Source organism: Triticum aestivum, chromosome 7A (genome assembly GCF_018294505.1).
Source record: "Triticum aestivum cultivar Chinese Spring chromosome 7A, IWGSC CS RefSeq v2.1, whole genome shotgun sequence".
Lineage (NCBI taxonomy): Eukaryota > Viridiplantae > Streptophyta > Magnoliopsida > Poales > Poaceae > Triticum > Triticum aestivum.
Window position 1 is genome coordinate 113,894,949 of NC_057812.1, and position 21,332 is coordinate 113,916,280.

Here is a 21,332-nt window from a genome sequence, read left to right on the forward strand (position 1 = left end):
AACTTTTAAGATGTTTAAAATTGTTGTTTCTTTAATTTGCTAGATGCATATGGGGTTTTACCGGATTTGTTGTTTGTTATATCCGGCCCCATTTAAATTGTTTAGATGGTATAGTTTTGTTATGCTTCACCATCTTGCCATGTTAACCAACATTTAATATTGTTAGGTACATAAATGAGAGAGAACTAAATAATTGATGTGGTATTCCGTCAATGTGCAACTCCGTTGCATATTGAGCTCCACTTAATTTGTAGTATTGTTTGTTGCACTTTGCCATGCCATGCCTCATTAAACCGGACATGCATCATACTTGGTTGTGCATCATGCCATGTTTATGTGATGGTTGTTTACTATATTGCTTGCTTGTTTCCGGGTTGCTTCCCTCATTAGCTTCGGTTTCGTTCCGGAGTTGTGAAGATCCGTTCGACTATGTCTGTTTGTCTTCTTCATGGGCTTGTTCTTCTTCCTTACGGGATTTCAAGCAAGATGACCATACCCTCAAAATCACTTCTATCTTTGCTCGCTCTATTGCTATGCCGCGATACCTACCACTTGCTATATCATGCCTCCCATTTTGCCATGTCAGCCTCTAACCCACCTTTCCTAGCAAACCGTTGTTTGGCTATGTTACCGCTTTTGCTCAGCCCCTCTTATAGCGTTGCTAGTTGCGGGTGAAGATGAAGTTTGTTCCATGTTGGAACATGTATATTGTTGGGATATCATTATTATCTCTTATTTACTTTAATGCACCTATATACTTGGTAAAGGGTGGAAGGCTCGGCCTTATACCTGGTGTTTTGTTCCACTCTTGCCACCCTAGTTTCCGTCATACCGGTGTTATGTTCCTTGATTTTGCGTTCCTTACGTGGTTGGGTGTTATGGGAACCCCTTAACAGTTCGCTTTGAATAAAACTCCTCCAGCAAGGCCCAACCTTGGTTTTAGATTTGCCTAAAAACCTATCACCTTCCCTTGGGTTCTGCAGACTCAAGGGTCATCTTTATTTTAACCCCCCCCCCCGGGCCAGTGCTTCTCTAAGTGTTGGTCTGGCACCACCTCGGGGAAACTTGAGGGCTGGTTTTAGCTGTACGTAGTGTTCATCCGGTGTTGCCCTAAGAACGAGATATGTGCAGCTCCTATCGGGATGTCGGCGCATCAAGCGGTCTTGCTGGTCTTGTTTTACCATTGTTGAAATGTCTTGTAACCGGGATTCTGAGACTGATCGGGTCTTCCCACAAGAAGGAATATCCTTCATTGACCGTGAGAGTTTGTGATGGGCTAAGTTGGGACACCCCTGCAGGGTTTTGAACTTTCGAAAGTCGTGCCCGCGGTTATGGGAAGATGGGAATTTGTTAATATCCGGTTGTAGAAAACTTGACACTTAACTTAATTAAAATGAATCAACCGCGTGTGTAGCCGTGATGGTCTCTTCTCAGCGGAGTCCGGGAAGTGAACACGGTTCTTGTGTTATGCTTGAACGTAAGTAGTTTCAGGATCACTTCTTGTTCACTTCTAGTTCACGACCATTGCATTGCTTCTCTTCTCACTCTTATTTGCGTAAGTTAGCCACCATATATGCTTAGTGCTTGCTGCAGCTCCACCTTGCTACCTTTTCCTACCCATAATCTTAAATAGTCTTGATCTCGCGAGTGTGAGATTACTGAGTCCTCGTGACTCACAGATACTTCCAAAACAGATGCCGGTGCCGATGATGCTAGTGCAGGTGACGCAACCCAGCTCAAGTGGGAGCTCGATGAAGACCTTGATCGTTGTTTTGTTTTTCTTCCTGTTGATCAGTAGTGGAGCCCAGTTGGGACAATCGGGGATCTAGCATTTGGGGTTGTCTTCTTTTATTTTGGTTCCATAGTCGGACCTTGTTTGTATTTTGGATGATGTATGTTTAACTTGTATTTGTGTGAAGTGGCAATTGTAAGCCAACTCTTTCTCCCTTTTGTAAGGACATATTTATCCCTAAGTGTTTTGGTGATTGATGACAATGCATTTGCGGACTAATCGTGTGCCATGAGTATTCCGGACACTTCTTTGCTAGGCACAAGACAATTGGATGCCCCTCGAAGACTGACGAAGACGGCGTCTTTTCTACGTTTCTTTTTGGTGGATTTGAGTCATAGGAAAGCCGTACTATTAAGAGGGGGTCCGCGTTGGAAAGGTTTGGGTGGAATCATCACGTACACGTCTCCTTTTATCCCCTCCTTCCTTGGAGCTTCCTCCGTTTTCCTGCCTCCTGTGACTGGCTGTTGTTGTGGTTGCGGTAGTACTGCTCCTGGATCAACGCTAGTACCGTAGGCGTCCACGGTAGTACCGCGGTGGTGCGGTAGTACCGCTGGTGCCCACGGTAGTACCGCTCCCCTGGAGTCGCACTACTGCTGCCCACCAGGCTAGTGCCGCCCCTTTGCGGTAGTAGGAGCGGATGTAATTTTTTACATCCGCACCTGCCGCGGTAGTACCACTTTCGCCGTGCGGTAGTACCGCGCTATGCGGTCAGGCAGTAGTACCGCCCCTCGGCAGTACTACTGTGTCGGGTTTTTGCTACTTCCGTTTTTTTGCGGAAGTAGGCACGGAAATTTCCCTTCCCCTGGTTGGGACTTTTGCCTTGCGGTAGTACCGCATGGGGGGCGCGGTAGTACCGCGCCTGCGGAAGTACCGCCCCCAACTTCTATGCGTCTGTTTCTGTGCTGGGGTCATGGCAGTACCGTGGGTCGGTACGGTAGTACCGCACAGCCGTGCGGTAGTACCGCTTGGTTGCAAGCAGTAGTACCACGCGGCCTTGTGGTAGTACCGCTGGCCGCGGGGTGGTTGGTGGGTAACGGTTGGATCTTTTCCACACACTATATAAGGGGCCTCCTTCTTCCCCGTTGACTTACCTCTTCCACCATTAAAGCTCCATTATTGCTCCAAGCTCCATTTTCGCCCGATCTCACTCCCTAGCCAACCAAACTTGTTGATTTGCTCGGGAGTGGTTGAGAAGGCCCCGATCTACACTTCCACCAAGAGATATTTGATTCCCCCTACTAATCCCTTGCGGATCTTGTTACTCTTGGGTGTTTGAGCATCCTAGACGGTTGAGGTCACCGCGAAGCCATAGTCCATTGTGGTGAAGCTTCGTGGTGTCGTTGGGAGCCTCCAATTGAGTTGTGGAGATTACCCCCAACCTCGTTTGTAAAGGTTCGGTCGCCGCCTCCAAGGGCACCAATAGTGGAATCACGGCATCTCGCATTGTGTGAGGGCGTGAGGAGATTATGGTGGCCCTAGTGGCTTCTTTGGGGAGCATTGTGCCTCCACACCGCTCCAACGGAGATGTACTTCCTCTCAAACGGAAGGAACTTTGGCAACACATCCTCGTCTCCACCGTCTCCACTCTTGGTTATCTCATGCCTTTACTTGTGTAGCTTATTTGTTGCATATATCTTGCTTGCTTGTGTTCCTATTCGTGTTGCATCATATAGGTTGCTCATCTAGTTGCATATCTACACAACCTACTTTGATGCAAAGTTTAAATTGCTAAAGAAAAGCTAAAAATTGTTAGTTGCCTATTCACCCCCCCCCCTCTAGTCAACATATCGATCCTTTCAATTGGTATCAGAGCCTCGTCTCTTTATTAAGGACTTTACCGTCCAAAGAGTATGGTTGATACCATAGACGGTGCGGAGGAACACTCCGGTGTGAATCCTATCTCGTCTACGGGCGATGGGGGAACCTTGGTCTCTCGTGAGGAGTTCAATGTGGCCTTGGAGACATTGAAAACCTCCATGACGACCGAAGTTGAGAGCATGTTTACTAAATTTCTTGAGGGGCTTAAACTATCCACCACACCGTTGAAAGTGGGTGATCCCGCCAACAAGGTGACGGATGCTATCCCCGACAAGGGGGAAGCTAGTACTGAAAAGGCTCCTTCTTCTAGTGGTAAGAATGGCACCGGCATCTTTGCCCATGTGGAACCACCACTTGTTTATGGTGGACCGATTCCTTCCACTCATTTGAATCATGCCGGTCCTCCTCCTAGGATTGTGAAAAATGAGGACTTTGATTCTTGGGTTTACCGCTTTAAACGTCATTTAAATCATGTGAGCACTAACCTTTGGAGAATCATTGAAGAAGGTTTTTATCCGCATGATCCAAGCAACTTCACTCCTCGAGAAGCCACGGATAATGAATTCAATGAGAATGCTCTCTTGATCATTCAAGATGCAATTCCACCCGAAGACCAACCTCATCTTCGTTCCTTTGCCTTGGACAAAGATGCATGGTGTTGTGTTGTCTCTCTCTACCGGGGAAGCGCAAGCATTCAACGCTCCAATTATGAAGTGGTACAAGATGAGGCCGATGAGTTTGCAATGAAAGAAGATGAAGAACTTCGTGAGCTTTATCGGAGAGTAACCAAACTCGCGGTCTCACTACGAGATCACGGGAGCAAGGACACGGATGACAATTGGATCAAGCGCAAATTCCTCAAGGAAATGATGCCCTATCACAAGGCCATGTCCTCCGTCATTCGTCAAAGACCGGACTTCCACACTTTGACCTCAAGCGAAGTGTTGGATGAGTTTGTGGCCATGAACATTTTGGACAAGACCGCCGACAATGCGGTGCTCCGTTCTCAATGGGCAAAGAAGCCTAACCTAGCATTGAAGGCCAAGCTCATCGTGGAAGAAGAAGAAGAGGACAGCAACCCCGAAGATATGAAGTATGCATATAATGAACACATGGCACTTGCTTCAAGGCAATTTTGGAGCAAGAAAAACTCGAGGCCAAACTTTAGCAAAAGCAACTCGAGTGGCACAAGGGGCAAGCAACGTGTAAGTACTTGCTACAATTGCGGCAACGTGAGTCATTTCATTGCGGAATGCCCGTATGAGAAGAGGGAAGACAATGGTGGCAAGCTCATCCGAAAGGACAAGGACAAGTCGTTCCCCAACAAGAACAACTTCACCAAGAAGACTCCTCCCAAGGCTTTGGTTGTGCAATAAGAGTACAATGAGGATGATGACAATGATGAAGATGGTGAGTCAGTTGCCATGGCCTCTGTTGCCTTTGCAACAACGTCACGGGTGTCTCTCTTCGACTCACCCAATGAGAGCATCACCGCCAAGTGCCTCATGGCTAAAGCCACCAACAAGGTAACCTCCAACATCAAAACTACCATCATTAATCATCCTTCCCCGACGGATAGCATTAATGAACTTGAGAGAGCTAATGTGGAGGCTAACGAGTTTGAGGCCTTTATGGGAAAACTCAAGGGAAAATCCAAGAAGCACTTTGTTGCTCTCTTGGAACAACTTGGTGAAGCCAATGACATGATCGAGGCTCACGAAGACACCATCTCTGAGATGGAAGGGCATAGTCGTGACTATGCCGATGAGATTTCAGATCTTTCCAATGCTCTTGAGGAAGAGCGTGGTCTTCGTTTGGCTCTTGAGGAGTCACACAACGTTGATCATGCTAAGTTAAAGAAAGATTATGATCATGTCCTCATTGTTTCTCGTGTGCTAAATTCCGAGAAGGCCAAACTCGGGGTTGATCTTGCTAGACTCAAAGAGGAGTTTGATATACTTGACAAGGCCCACAAGGCCTTGAAGGGTATTCACGCTAGTCTCAAGGGGTCTCATGATCAACTCCAAGTGAAGCTAACTAAGGAGAAAGCAACTTTTCCTCATATGGTTTTAATTGATAATGCAAATGCTACTAACCCGTGTTGTGAGCATATACATCTTGTTGAGGAAAATGCAAAGTTGAAGGAGCAACTTGAGAGAGGTCTTGCGACTTGCATACAAGGCAAGAAGAACCTCAACGATCTCTTGATCAACCAAAAGGGAGGTGTGGCCAAGGAAGGGGTTGGGTACGTGCCCGACTCCAGGAACAAGAAGAAGAATGACAAGACCAAACGACCTCCTCCCCTCATGCAAACCTTTGTGAAGGAGGGAGAGAGTGCCCCCAAGGAGAAGAAGAAGAACAATATCAAGAAGGGCAATGCCACCCCTCTCAACAAAGCCGGCGATTTTAACCCTTCTTATGTGTTATGCCGTGCTAGTGATGGGCATGTTTATGCCAAATTTGTTGGTTCTCTTCATGAATACATTTAGTGGTCTATTTGGGTTCCAAAAACCCTTGTTACTAACATCAAAGGACCCATTACAAAATGGGTACCTAAAACCAAGCATTGATCTCTTGTAGGTGTTTGCTTCCGGTGGGGGATCATGGTTGCTCGATAGCGGAGCTACAAATCATATGACCGAAAGCAAGGACTTGGTGGTGGACGTGCACAAGGTTCCATCTATGCCCACCAATGTCGAGTGGGGTGATGCCTCATCTTCTAAGGTATTGGGACTTGGCAAGGTGGTCATCTCTCATGATCTCACGATCGAGCAGGTCATGCTTGTTGAGTCCCTTGCATACAATTTACTTTCCGTTCGTCAACTTGCTATCATGGGCTTTGCCACTTTCTTTGATATCGATACCGTGGCCCTCTTGTGGAGCAAGACTCTTAAAGTAGCTTTTGTTGGGCATGTCGAGAATGGTCTATATGTGATTAACTTTTCGGAGCGACCCACTAAGACCGCGACATGCCTAATGGCTAAAGTTGATGTGGGATGGCTTTGGCATCACCGTTTAGCCCATGTCAATATGAGATCTTTGCAAAGTCTCCTCAAGGGGGACCATGTCCGTGGACTAACGAATGTTAGTTTTGCTAAAGATCGTGCTTGCAGTGCCTGTATCGAAGGAAAGCTACATGAGAAGGCTCACCTCCCATGACTATCATTTATTCAAAGAGGCCTTTGGAGCTCCTTCACATGGATCTCTTTGGGCCTCCATCCTTCATAGTCTTGGAGGTAGGAAGTATTGCTTGGTGATTGTGGATGACTACTCAAGGTACACGTGGGTGTATTTCTTCAAGAGGAAGAGCGAGACCCAACAAACCGTCATTGAATTTGCAAATGAAGCACAACGTCAACACAATGCAAAGATCTTGACAATAAGAAGTGACAACGGCACCGAGTTCAAGAACTACACCTTGGATGAGTTTCTTAGTGACGAGGGAATCAAGCATCAATATTCCGCACCCTACACCCCTCAACAAAACGGTGTTGCGGAGAGGAAGAACCAGACGTTGATGGATGTGGCAAGGACCATGATAGCGGAGTTCAAGTCTCCGTACAACTTTTGGGCCGAAGCCATCAACACCGTGTGTCATGCATCAAATCGGCTCTACCTCCGCAAGGGCTTGAACAAGACTCCATATGAGATACTCACCGGTAACAAGCCCAACCTCAAGTACTTCCGGGTATTCGGGTGTAAGTGTTTCATTCTCAAGAAAGGTGTTCGGTTGTCTAAATTTGAGGCTAGAGCTTATGAGGGCATATTTGTTGGTTATGCTACAAACTCTCATGCTTACTGTGTCCTCAATAAATCCACGGGACTTATTGAGGAGACGTGTAACGTGGAGTTTGATGAGAATAACGGCTCCCAAGTGGAGCAAAGTGGCACTTGTGATGTAGGTGATGAAATTCCTCCTCAAGCCATAAGAAGAATGGGTGTTGGTTTTATCCTACCCATTGAGGAACCCCTTGTGGCCGAAGGAGAAGGACAATGCTCCACTCAAGTGGAGCCATCACCAACCCAAGGCCCACACGCTTCCGAAGAACAAAGTGAAGGCCCTCAACCTCATGAACAAGACCAAGGGCATGATCATACTCAAGACGGTGTGGACACACCAAGTGATGCCCAAGGTCAAGTTCTCTCCCCCGAGCAAGTTCAAGATTAAGAACAAGTTCATGACGGCGCTCAAGATGATCAAGTAACCGCTCCTCAACTCGCTACCGAGGAGGAATTAGAGCATCGTGCCACCAAGGTTGCTTCCAAGCTCTCCACCAAGGATCATCTCATGATGAATGTGCTTGGAAGCTTAAGAAAGGGGGTAAGCACTCGTAGACAATTAGCAAATTATTGTGAGCATCACGCGTTTGTCTCTTGTGTGGAACCCCACAAGGTCTATGAGGCGCTAGAAGATTCGGATTGGCTCAATGCCATGCATGAAGAACTCAACAACTTCGAGCGCAACAAAGTGTGGAGATTGGTGCCAAGACCGACCGGAAATCACAATGTCATAGGAACCAAGTGGATATTTAAGAACAAGCAAGATGCCCATGGGATCATCATTCGCAACAAGGCTCGTTTGGTAGCTCAAGGCTACTCCCAAGTCGAGGGTATCGACTACGGTGAAACCTTTGCTCCCATTGCTCGTCTTGAATCCATTCGCATGTTGATTCCATATGCTTCTCATCATAACTTTGAGTTACAACAAATGGATGTGAAGAGTGCTTTTCTTAATGGTCCCATTAATGAATTGGTTTACGTCAAGCAACCCCCCGGGTTCGAGGATCCCTACTTTCCCGATCATGTGTATCAACTCGATAAGGCACTCTATGGCCTTAAACAAGCCCCACGTGCGTGGTATGACCACCTTATCGAGTTGTTACAAGACCGTGGTTTTGAAGTTGGGCTAATCGACCCCACTCTTTTTACTAAGAAGGTCAAAGGGGAGTTGTTTGTGTGCCAATTATATGTTGATGATATTATCTTTGGTTCTCCTAACAAAGCTTTCAATGAGGAATTTGCCGCTCTCATGACCTCAAAGTTCGAGATGTCCTCCATGGGAGAGTTGAAGTTCTTTCTAGGGTTCGAAGTGAAGCAAAGAAGAGAAGGAACCTTCATCAATCAATCCAAATACACTCAAGACATGCTCAAGAGATTCAAGCTAAGTGACGTCAAGCCGGCTTCCACTCCAATGCCCACCAAGTGCCAACTTGACTTAGATCCCAATGGTAAAGTGGTGGATCAAAAGGTATATCGTTCCATGATTGGATCCTTGCTTTACCTTTGTGCATCTAGACCGGACATCATGTTGAGTGTGGGAATTTCTGCATGGTTTCAAGCCGCACCTAAGGAAAGTCACTATGTGGCGGTCAAACGAATCTTTCGATATTTGGCTCATACCCCAAACTTTAGCTTATGGTACCCAAGAGGATCAAACTTCAAGCTTGTAGGGTACTCGGATTCCGATTGGGCGAGGGACAAAGTGGATAGGAAGTCCACTTCCGGAGGGTGCCAATTCCTTGATTGCTCTTTGGTAAGTTGATCTTCCAAAAAGCAAAGTTGTGTGTCTCTCTCGTCCACCGAAGCGGAGTATGTGGCGGCCGGTAGTTGTTGTGCACAACTCTTATGGATGAGGCAAACTTTAAAGGATTATGGTGTCACTTATGACAAAGTTCCTCTTTGGTGTGACAATGAAAGTGCCATCAAGATCTCTCTCAACCCGGTGCAACACTTCAAGACGAAGCATATTGAGATCCGGTATCACTTCATCCGGGATCACATTAGGCGAGGAGAGATCGAGCTCAACTACGTCAACACTCATGATAACCTTGGAGATATCTTCACGAAGCCCTTGGATGAAGCAAGATTTTGCGAGTTAAGGCATGAGCTAAATATCATCGATTCGAGCAATGTTGCTTGAACCCTTGCACACCCCACCATACTCAACGTGTTGTCCTATTTAGATGTAGGCATGGACATAGGGGGAGTGATGTTCTCTCAATGAACTCTCCCTCCCCCCATTATGCATAAATCAATCAAGTCTTTCACATTAGCCATGTTTGATGGTACTTGTGCTTCAAAGACGAGTTTTGGTCATGGACCCAAGGATAATTCTTCGCGGTGCCATACCAATTGACTCAAACATAGGTGGCTACGGCCACCACCCTCTCTTTTGGAGAGGTGGTGTCTCGTGGTTGGTTCGTTTGTCGTGTGCCTTTCTGGTTTTGTGTGTTGCATGGTCTTGTGGTGTCGTGTTGGCTCGGAGTGGTTTGTGCAAAGATCCAGTTTTTCGCGCTCGAAATGTGCATCTTCTTGAGCCCACGGTACTACCGCGTCTGGGCGCGGTACTACCGCTTTGGGAGGCACGGTACTACCGCGCCATAGCACGGTACTACCGCTCTGGTGCGGTACTTTGGAAGTACCGCGCCGGGCGGTACTACCGTGACTGGGCACGGTACTACCGCGCCGTCAAGGGCGCGTGGGGGTTATGACTCGGGCAGGGGAGTTCCAACTCCCCATACCCATTCATTGTCTCTCTCTCCACGTCTCTCCCTCTCAAGAACGGCGCCGGAGGCCCTCGCCGGATCTCCGTCTCCGGCCACTCTCCTCGGATTCCGACCGGTGGGATCGTTCCCCACCACTCCCTCTTGCCATGGACCAAGGTTTTTCCCCAAATCCCTCATTTTCTTGGCTGTTCTCTTGCTTCTAGGTTTTTGGGGAGAAACTTGTCGTTCTTGAGATTTTAGGCCAAATCTCTGCAAGAGTAGGATGTAGGAGAGTCGTGATGCGTAGGAAACATATTTGATATGCTGTCTTGTGGTAGCTTTGTCCAACCGTAGTACCACCATGGTTTCGCGGGCTTTTTCATATTTGAACCAGTTCAGATCTGACGCGGTGCGGTACTACGGTGCCCGATGTGCGGTACTACCGCTCTTGCGGTACTATCGCCCGTCAGGTGCGGTACTACCGTACCGTGCGGTACTACCGCTCTGCAGACGCGATACTACCGCGCCGGCCGCGGCGCTAAGGTCGTACTACCGCTCCTACACCCGGTACTACCATGATCTTGCACGGTACTACCGCGTCTAAGAGACATACTACTATCTTAGCTCCGCAGCTCTTGGCAGTACTACCGTAGGGATCAAATCTCTCTCTAGGCATTTATCTTGTGTGCTTTCTGCTTGTTTCACTTGCTTTGTTGTGGTCTTTGCATTAATCTCTCTTGGTTGTTGTGGGTGTTTTTGCGTTCTGTGTCTCAGGTGGTGGCTCTCGCCGTTCCAATCCCAGTCATGACACTGGCTCCAAGCGTCTGCGCATGTAGCGACCAGACCTCAAACAGTCTGATCTCTGTGCTCCGGTGTCATCCCTGGATCAGTAATGCTGACACCACACAGTACTCGGAGGATTTATAGCAGAGTAGCAATCACACACTTATTACATCGAGTGTCTCAAAAGAGAACTTATTACAATAACTATGGCTTAAGGCCATCTAGTGACGATAACAGCGGAAGGCTTGGAAGATAAGTGAGTCCATCAACTCCAACGGCATCACTGAGTATAGAACCACGACCTAAAACTCCTTAATCGTCGTCTGAAAAGTCTGCAACATTAACGTTGCAGCCCGAAACGGGTCAGCACATGGAATATGCTGGCAAGGTAACACATAGAGAATAATGGAAATGCAACAGCTATACTATATGCATATTTGGCTGGTGGAAAGCTCTATGGTTACAGTTTTTGCGTAAAGCCAATTTTTCCCTACTTCAAAGGAATAAAATTAATTACTATCATGGTGGTTGTTAAACATTGAGAATGGTTGACAGCATCCTCAATCCCAATTAAGTATCATCATTAAAACCCATCAAAATTAATTTAGAGTAACATGTTGAGATTCACATGAAAATCCAGGTACTAGATACTCAAGATGTCCATAACCGGGGACACGGCTAACCATGATTAGTTTGTTACACTCTGCAGAGGTTTGTGCACTTTTCCCCACAAGACTCGATCGCCTCCGTTTGGTTTCTCGCACTACATGGTGTTTGAGAAGACGGATGACCGAAACATAGTCTTTCAGAAGAGCTAGCACCTTACGATCGGGTAGACCGTACCACCTACATCCCCTACATCTGCTAGTCTACCACTGTAAGAGTTCGCACAACTTAGTCAACTATGCCAGAGCCCATAATGGCTTGTGGCTGCACACGGAAGTTTCTAGTATGAATAATCTCATGATCCCTTTGGGCCTGGGTGGCGGTCCAGTAAAACAGGCAAGTCCTGGTAACCCCACGTGCCTCAATCCACCCAGATGTGTGTTAGGTTGCCACCTTAGATAAACCATTAATTAACAATCTCACATCTGTCATGGATATCACTCACCCAATCCACGTCTACTAGCATAGCATAGCATAGTAAGCAAACGTAGAAGTAACTCCCAAAGGTTTGATAATAAACAGGTAATAGGTACTACCTCATCTACTTCCCATCCCACAATTTAATTAGATCCTAACCATGCAATGTGTGAGGATTGATCTAATGCAATAAAACTGGGTGTAGAAAAGGTATGATCAAAGTGTTACTTGCCTTGTTGATGATCCGCGTAACCTAGAGATTCAACGTAACAGGCGGCGCACTCCGGGTATTCTATCGCAGACAAACAACAAGCATACAATAAGTACTCATCTAATGCACAGGTAAAACTCAAATAGAAGATCTAACCAGAAAGTTCAACTTAAGAACCCTGGTTGGCAAAAGAATCAAATCGAACGAAGCAAAAGAAATCAAACGGCGAAAGAAAACAACTTCGTTCTAGTTATCTGGATCTAGGGCAAATGTTACAGTAGCAAAAACTTGTTTAAGTTGATTATTCGGAAAGAGGGTTTCGAGACGAAACTCCAGGCGCTTGAATCGCCTGATTCCGATAAACGAGCGAAAAGTTATACTAAAACGAAAATCGGATCAGAAATCGCGATCAGAAAATAACCGCGGAAAATCCGACGAAAAAGACAAACGACGAACAGAAATTTTTAAAAAAAAACTGCACGGAAAACGAGGCGGCGGCGAACCTCGAAAGGCGCGCAACTCCGGCGGCTGCGGCGGCGGTGGCGGCTAAGGCGGCGGCGGCTAGGGTTTCGGCTGGGTTGGGGCTCTCGGCCGGGCCTCGGGCGCTATATAAAGGCCCCAGGCCAGGGAGTCCTGGCCGGGTACAGCCCGGAGTCGGTTCCGTTTTTTTTTAAATCCGCTCGGAAGAAAAATAAAAAGAAATAATAAACGAACTCCAAAAATCACGAAATAAATTTTGCCGGGTTTCTAAATCAAGCCCGATAAAGTGAACATTTATCTCGGCCCAAACTACAACTTTGAAAAACGCGCATTTTTCCTAAATTCAAATAAAAATACCGAAAAACTTCGAAATAAATCTTATTTGATTTTTTTATTAAATCCTCAATATTTCTATATTTTGGGAAAGTCATTTTATTCCCTCTCTTATATTTTTGTAATAGAAATAATTGATGATAAAATAAATAAAATCAAATGATCCTGTTTACATAATTTGAGAAAACTCGAATATGTAAATAACAAAATCCCCAACTCTCTCCGTGGGTCCTTGAGTTGCTTAGGATTTTCTAGGATCAAAACCAAAAGCAAAATAAAATATGATATGCATGATGACCTAATGTATAACATTCCAAATTGAAAATTTGGGATGTTACAAACCTACCCCCCTTAAGATGAATCTCGCCCTCGAGATTCGGGTTGGCTAGAAAATAGGTGAGGGTGGTCTTTGAGCAAATCTTCCTCTCGCTCCCAGGTGGCTTCATCCTCCGTGTGGTGGCTCCACTGAACTTTGCAAAACTTGATAACCTTGCTACGAGTAACTCGGCTGGCAAACTCGAGAATCTTGACTGGTTTCTCCTCATAGGTCAAATTGTCATCCAACTGAATTGCTTCCAATGGTACTGTGTCTCTCAAAGGTATGTCAGCCATCTCCGCGTGACACTTCTTCAACTGAGAAACGTGGAACACAACATGCACTCCTGCCAATCCTTCTGGCAATTCCAACCTATAGGCCACTTCTCCCATACGTTCCAAAACTCGATATGGCCCTACAAATCGTGGCGCTGACTTCCCCTTAACTCCAAAACGCTTAATCCCTCGAAGTGGGGATACTCGAAGATAAGCTCTATCTCTGACTTCATAAACTGTCTCCTTGCGTTTAGAATCTGCGTAGCTCTTCTGCCTGGACTGGGCTACCTTGAGCCTATCGCGAATCAACTTCACCTTCTGTTCAGACTCTTTGATCAGATCTGGTCCAAACAACTGGCGGTCTCCAACTTCGTCCCATGACAACGGTGTCCTGCACCTCCTTCCGTACAAAGCTTCAAAAGGTGCCATCTTCAAACTAGTCTGATAGCTATTATTGTAAGAAAACTCTACATATGGCAAATTATCGTCCCAACTAGATCCATAATCTAGCGCACAAGCTCTCAGCATATCCTCCAAAATCTGATTGACTCTCTCAGTCTGTCCATCTGTCTGCGGGTGAAAAGTTGTACTGAATTCTAGCCTGGTACCTAAAGTCTCATGCAACTTCTTCCAGAATTTTAAGGTAAACTGGGTTCCTCTATCTGATACAATACTCCTTGGAACTCCATGCAAACATACGATCCTGGTCATGTATATCTTTGCCAACTTAGCACTGGTGTAAGTGGTCTTTACTGGGATGAAATAAGCTACCTTCGTCAATCGATCGACTACAACCCAAATCGAGTCATAGCCCGAACGAGTCCTTGGTAATCCCATGATAAAATCCATGCCTAGCTTATCCCACTTCCATTCGGGTATCGGCAATGGTTGCAACAATCCTGCTGGCTTCTGATGCTCTGCCTTTACTCTCTGACATACGTCACAAACTGCTACATACTCCGCAATATCCTTCTTCATTCCGGTCCACCAGAAAATATCCTTTAAATCCAAATACATCTTGGTATTTTTAGGGTGAATCGAATACGGTGAATCATGTGCCTCTTGCAAAATCAACTTCCTAATCTCCGGGTCATTGGGCACGTAAACACGGTCTTCAAACCATAGGGTGTCGTGCTCATCCTCACGAAATCCTTTAGCTTTTCCTTTGCTTAGTTTCTATTTTATAGCGGCAACCTCTTTGTCAGATTTCTGAGCTTCTCTGATTCTATCCATCAAAGTTGACTGGATCTCTAGTGCTGCTACATAGCCTCTCGGAACTATTTCCAAACGTAGTTCACGAAAATTTTCTGCTAACTCCTTAGGTATTTCTCCCGTCATTAGTGTATTGACATGACTCTTACGGCTTAAGGCATCAGCTACTACATTAGCCTTTCCGGGATGATAATGCAATTTCATATCACAATCCTTGATTTGATCTGGCAAAATCAACACTGGTGAGGTAACCAAACGTTTTTTCAACTCCTGGAAACTTGCCTCACACTCCTAAGTCCATTTGAACTTAGTATCCTTCTTCAGCAACTCCGTCATAGGCTTTGCAATCTTTGAGAAATTCTCAATGAATCTCCGGTAGTATCCTGCGAGTCCAAGAAAACTCCGGATCTCTCCAACTTTTGTTGGTGCTTCCCACTTGGTCATGGTTTCAACTTTAGCGGAATCTACTGCTATACCTTCTCCGGATATAACGTGTCCGAGAAATCCTACTTCCTTCAACCAAAACTCACATTTGCTAAATTTGGCGTATAACTGATGTTCTCTGAGCTTTCCAAGTACCAAACGCAAATGCTCCTTATGTTCCTCTTCATTCTTCGAATAAACCAGGATATCATCAATGAACACTATGACGAACTTATCCAAAAACTCCATAAACACTTTGTTCATCATGTTCATAAAATAGGCAGGCGCGTTAGTCAGTCCAAATGACATAACGGTATACTCATATAGTCCATATCTTGTGGTAAAAGTTGTCTTAGGAATATCTTGTTCTCGAAAATCTTCAACTGGTGGTACCCTGATCGCAAATCGATCTTGGAAAACACCTTAGCTCCTTGCAATCGATCAAACAGATCGTTGATCATTTGTAGTGGGTACTTGTTCTTGATCGTTACTTCATTCAATCCTCGATAATCAACAACCATCATTAACGACCCATCCTTCTTCTCCACTAAAAGTACTGGCGATCCCCAAGGCGAAGAACTTGGGCGAATATATCCCTTATCCAATAACTCCTTAATCTGCTTCTTAATTTCCACCAAATCTTTTGCTGGCATCCTATATGGTCTCTTCGATATTGGCCCAGTGCCTGGCAATAGCTCAATCAAAAACTCAATGTCTCTATCTGGTGGCATGCCTGGCAACTCTTCGGGAAATACTTCAGGAAAATCCTTTACCACTGGTACTTCCTCCTGCACAACTCCTGTTAGGCAATTCACTTGTGTCCTTTTTGGTACATGCCGGGATACATACTTGATCCTTCTCCCTTCTGGTGTGGTAAGCAAAATTGACTTACTAGGACACTCAATATTCCCTTTATACTTTGATAACCAATCCATGCCTAATATCACATCCAATCCTTGAGATTCCAATACTATTAGGTCTGAGGGAAAAACATAGTTACCAATCCTTAATGGTAACCGATCACACCATAGACTTGCCATATACTCTGCTCCTGGCGAGGTTACTAACATGGGTGACCTAAGGGCTTGGGTTGGTAGGTTATACTTATCCACAAATCCCCTTTAGATGTATGAATGCGATGCACCAGTATCAAAAAGAACGAGTGCAGTAAATGACTTAACCAAAAACTTACCTATTACTGCATTGGGCTGAGCTTCAACCTCCTCCACGCTAACGTGGTTCACCTGTCCCCTGTTAAAAGGGTCCGGCTTCTTCCCAGAACTTCCATTGCCGTTTTGGCCTTCAGGACATTCATTTGCAAAATGTCCTGGCTTCGAACACTTATAGCAAGTGACATGACTCAAGTCCTTCTTGGCTGGGGTTGATGGGGTGCTGCGGTTCTGGCCATTGCCTCCTCCATTCCCATTACCATTCTTAGTGCCATTGTGATTGTGCGAGCTACCTACTCCATGGGTATGCTGAAAATGTCCTCCTGGTCTAGGGGTAAAACGTGGCTTCTGCTGAGCTCCTGAATTATACTTTCCTTGTCCATACTTCCTCTTGCGGTTCTCAATTTGCTGCTGCTTCCCTTCAATCATAAGAGCACGATCTACCAACTCCTGGTAGTTGTTGAAGGTGGCTACCATCAACTGCATGCTTAATTCATCATTCAGTCCTTCCAGGAATTTCTCCTGCTTAGCTGCATCCGTAGCAACGTCATCTGGGGCATAACGTGCTAGCTTACTAAACTCCTCCACATACTGGCCAACTGTCCGTCCTCCTTGGCGCAAGTTACGAAACTCACGCTTCTTCATGGCCATTTCTCCTGCTGAAACATGAGCAGTACGAAAAGCTTGCTGAAACTGGTCCCATGTGACAGTGTCGACTGGGAAGGTGGCTGTGAAATTCTCCCACCAAGAGGCTGCGGGTCCTTCTAACTGATGTGTGGCAAACTTAACTTTCTCCACATCTGTGCATCCTGCGGTGGTCAACTCCCTAGCTATCTTGCGGAGCCAATCATCTGCTACTATCGGCTCGGTGCTACTGGAAAACACCGGTGGATTTAGCCTAAGAAAATGGGCTAAGTGGTCAACAGGTGGTGGTGGTGGTGGGTTGTTGTTGTTGTTCCTTTGATTCTGATTATGAACTAGCAACTGCATCAAGGTGTTCTGCTGCTGGATCAACTGGGTGAGCTCCGGTGGAAAGGCAAATCCGGGGTCACGTCTCGGAGGCATCTGAGGGTTTAGAAAAGATGAGATATAAGAATAGAGGGGGTCTAAAGAGAAAACACTACCCATATGCACATGAGGCAAAAGCACACAATTCACTTCAATCAAACAAACAAGGCATACAATCAATCTAACTATCGCAAAAGTGCTCGGACTACTATATTTACATGGTGGACTACTACTACTGATGAGGTGGTCTACTAGAAATATTCTACGGTTGTAGACTCCATGATATCTGCTCCTGCTTCATCCACATAGTCATCATCGCTACTATCTTGTTCCAAATCGGTGCCGTCGATGATGATGTAGTCTTCCGGGCTAATCTCCTTGGGTTCCTCGTCTTCATCTACTGGTGTCGGGCCTCCCATAAATATTCCAATCTTCTTTGTTAGGTCGGCATTCTTATCCACCAATACTTCAATTTCTTCTTCATAATCTTCGCGTGTAGCCTTGAGTTCTTCCTCTAGTTCCTTAATTCTAGTCTTAGCCTTCTTCAGATCTATCATGTCGGCCCACATCTGATTCTCCTGTCGTCAAATGTGCTGGTTTAACTCCTGGATAAAAGCTGCAATTGATCTATCTTTCCTGGTGCTGATCATCTCCCAGTGTTCATCTCGGCGCCCACAAATCTGGTAGATAGTATCCTTAAGATCCTTGCGGTAGACTTCTCCAATGCGTCCCATGGTGATGTGAGCTGCCATGCTCTTTCCTAGACTCCAAGTTGGTGCATCAAAAGAAAACTCTATGGGCTCAGTGACTGGCATGAACGTCCTTCCTGGAACTTGAACTTGAATCATCCAGCGCTCTTCTTCAGGTAAAGTGGCGTTGTAGGTTCCCGTGAAGCTTGGTATTCCTATGTTCAGGTATCTAGTGACTTCCTTCAAGTGGCGTCCAAAGGGTGTATCTTCATCTGGTTGGGTGAACTTGTTCCTTGCATCCGCCATCCTAAAGAGTAGAAAAAGATGAGAAGTCAAAAGAGAAGAGAGTGATCTAGTGATCTAGGTCTTTGGCTTAGTGGTCGTGTCCTACAGTCAGCGTGTGCTCTGATACCATCTCTGTAGCGACCAGACCTCAAATAGTCTGATCTCTGTGCTCCGGTGTCATCCCTGGATCAGTAATGCTGAAACCACACAGTACTCGGAGGATTTATAGCAGAGTAGCAATCACACACTTATTACATCGAGTGTCTCAAAAGAGAACTTATTACAATAACTATGGCTTAAGGCCATCTAGTGACGATAACAGCGGAAGGCTTGGAAGATAAGTGAGTCCATCAACTCCAACGGCATCACTGAGTATAGAACCACGACCTAAAACTCCTTAATCGTCGTCTGAAAAGTCTGCAACATTAACGTTGCAGCCCGAAACGGGTCAGCACATGGAATATGCTGGCAAGGTAACACATAGAGAATAATGGAAATGCAACAGCTATACTATATGCATATTTGGCTGGTGGAAAGCTCTATGGTTACAGTTTTTGCGTAAAGCCAATTTTTCCCTACTTCAAAGGAATAAAATTAATTACTATCATGGTGGTTGTTAAACATTGAGAATGGTTGACAGCATCCTCAATCCCAATTAAGTATCATCATTAAAACCCATCAAAATTAATTTAGAGTAACTGTGACGCCCCCAATTCAATCGTACACTAATCATGCACGCAAATGTGTACGATCAAGATCAGGGACTCACGGGAAGATATCACAGCACAACTCTAAAACATAAATAAGTCATACAAGCATCATAATACAAGCCAGGGGCCTTGAGGGCTCGAATACAAGTGCTCGATCATAGACGAGTCAGCGGAAGCAACAATATCTGAGTACAGACATAAGTTAAACAAGTTTGCCTTAAGAAGGCTAGCACAAACTGGGATACAGATCGAAAGAGGCGCAGGCCTCCTGCCTGGGATCCTCCTAAACTACTCCAGGTCGTCGTCAGCGGGCTGCACGTAGTAGTAGGCACCTCCGGTGTAGTAGGGGTCGTCGTCGACGGTGGCGTCTGGCTCCTGGACTCCAGCATCTGGTTGCGACAACCAGAAAGGAAGGAAAAGGGGAAAAGGGGGGGAGAAAGCAACCGTGAGTACTCATCCAAAGTACTCGCAAGCAAGGAACTACACTACATATGCATGGGTATATGTGTAGGGAGGACATATCAGTGGACTGAACTGCAGAATGCCAGAATAAGAGGGGGATAGCTAATCCTGTCGAAGACTACGCTTCTGGCAGCCCCCGTCTTGCAGCAGGTAGAAGAGAGTAGATTGACGTCCTCCAAGTAGCATCTCCAAGTAGCATCGCATAGCATAAACCTACCCGGCGATCCTCTCCTCGCCACCCTGTAGAAAAGCGATCACCGGGTTGTCTGTGGAACTTGGAAGGGTGTGTTTTATTAAGTATCCGGTTCTAGTTGTCATAAGGTCAAGGTACAACTCCAAGTCGTCCTGTTACCGAAGATCACGGCTATTCGAATAGATTAACATCCCTGCAGGGGTGCACCACATAACCCAACACGCTTGATCCCATTTGGCCGGACACACTTTCCTGGGTCATGCCCGGCCGCGGAAGATCAACACGTCGCAGCCCCACCTAGGCAAAACAGAGAGGCCAGCACGCCGGTCTAAACCTAAGCGCGCAGGGGTCTGGGCCCATCGCCCTGAGCACACCTACACGTTGTGTGGGCGGCCGAAAGCAGACCTAGCCTAGTGGCGTTCCAGTCCAATTCGGTGCGCGCCGCTCCGTCGCTGACGTCTGAAGTGCTTCGGCTGATACCACGACGTCGGGATACCCATAACTACTCCCACGTAGATGGTTAGTGCGTATAGGCTCGTAGCCGACTCAGATCAAATACCAAGATCTCGTTAAGCGTGTTAAGTATCCGCGAACGCCGAACAGGGCCAGGCCCACCTGTCTCCTAGGTGGTCTCAACCTGCCCTGTCGCTCCGCCACAAAGTAACAGTCGAGGGCCGTCGGGAACCCAAGCCCACCTCTACCGGGATGGAGCCACCTGTCCTTTCAGCCCCCTCGTCAGAATCACTTGCGGGTACTCAATGAGCTGACCCGACTTTAGTCACCATCTGTATAGTATGTATGTATGTATAGTATATACCCGTGATCACCTCCCAAGTGATCACGGCCCGATAGTATAGCAAGGCAGACTGACAAGAATGTAGGGCCAATGATGATAAACTAGCATCCTATACTAAGCATATAGGATTGCAGGTAAGGTATCAACAGATGTAGCGACAATGTCAGGCTATGCATCAGAATAGGATTAACGAAAGCAGTAACATGCTACACTACTCTAATGCAAGCAGTATAGAGTAGAATAGGCGATATCTGGTGATCAAGGGGGGGGCTTGCCTGGTTGCTCTGGCAAGAGAGAAGGGTCGTCAACTCCATAGTCGAACTGGTCAGCAGCAGCGTCGGTCTCGTAGTCTACCGGAGAGAAGAGGGGGAAGAAATAATGAATATAGAGCAAACAAAGCATCACAGAATATAACAAGGCAATACGCGGTGTTCGGTGTGCCCTAACGCGGTAGTAGGTGATACCGGTGAAGGGGGGAAAACATCCGGGAAAGTATTCCCGGTGTTTCGTGTTTTCGGGCAGAGGAGCCGGAGGGGGAAAGTTGCGAGTTCGATAGGTTAGGGGTGTGTGGCGGACGAACGGACCGCGTATCCGGATTCGTCTCGTCGTTCTGAGCAACTTTCATGTTGAAAATATTTTAATCCGAGTTACAGATTAAAAGATATGATTTTCTAAAGATTATATTAATTTCTGGAATTTAATTAATTAATTATTTAATTCGAAAATGAATTTATGACGTCAGCATGATGTCATGCTGACGTCAGCAGTCAACAGGGTTGACTTGGTCAACCCGACAGGTGGGTCCCGTT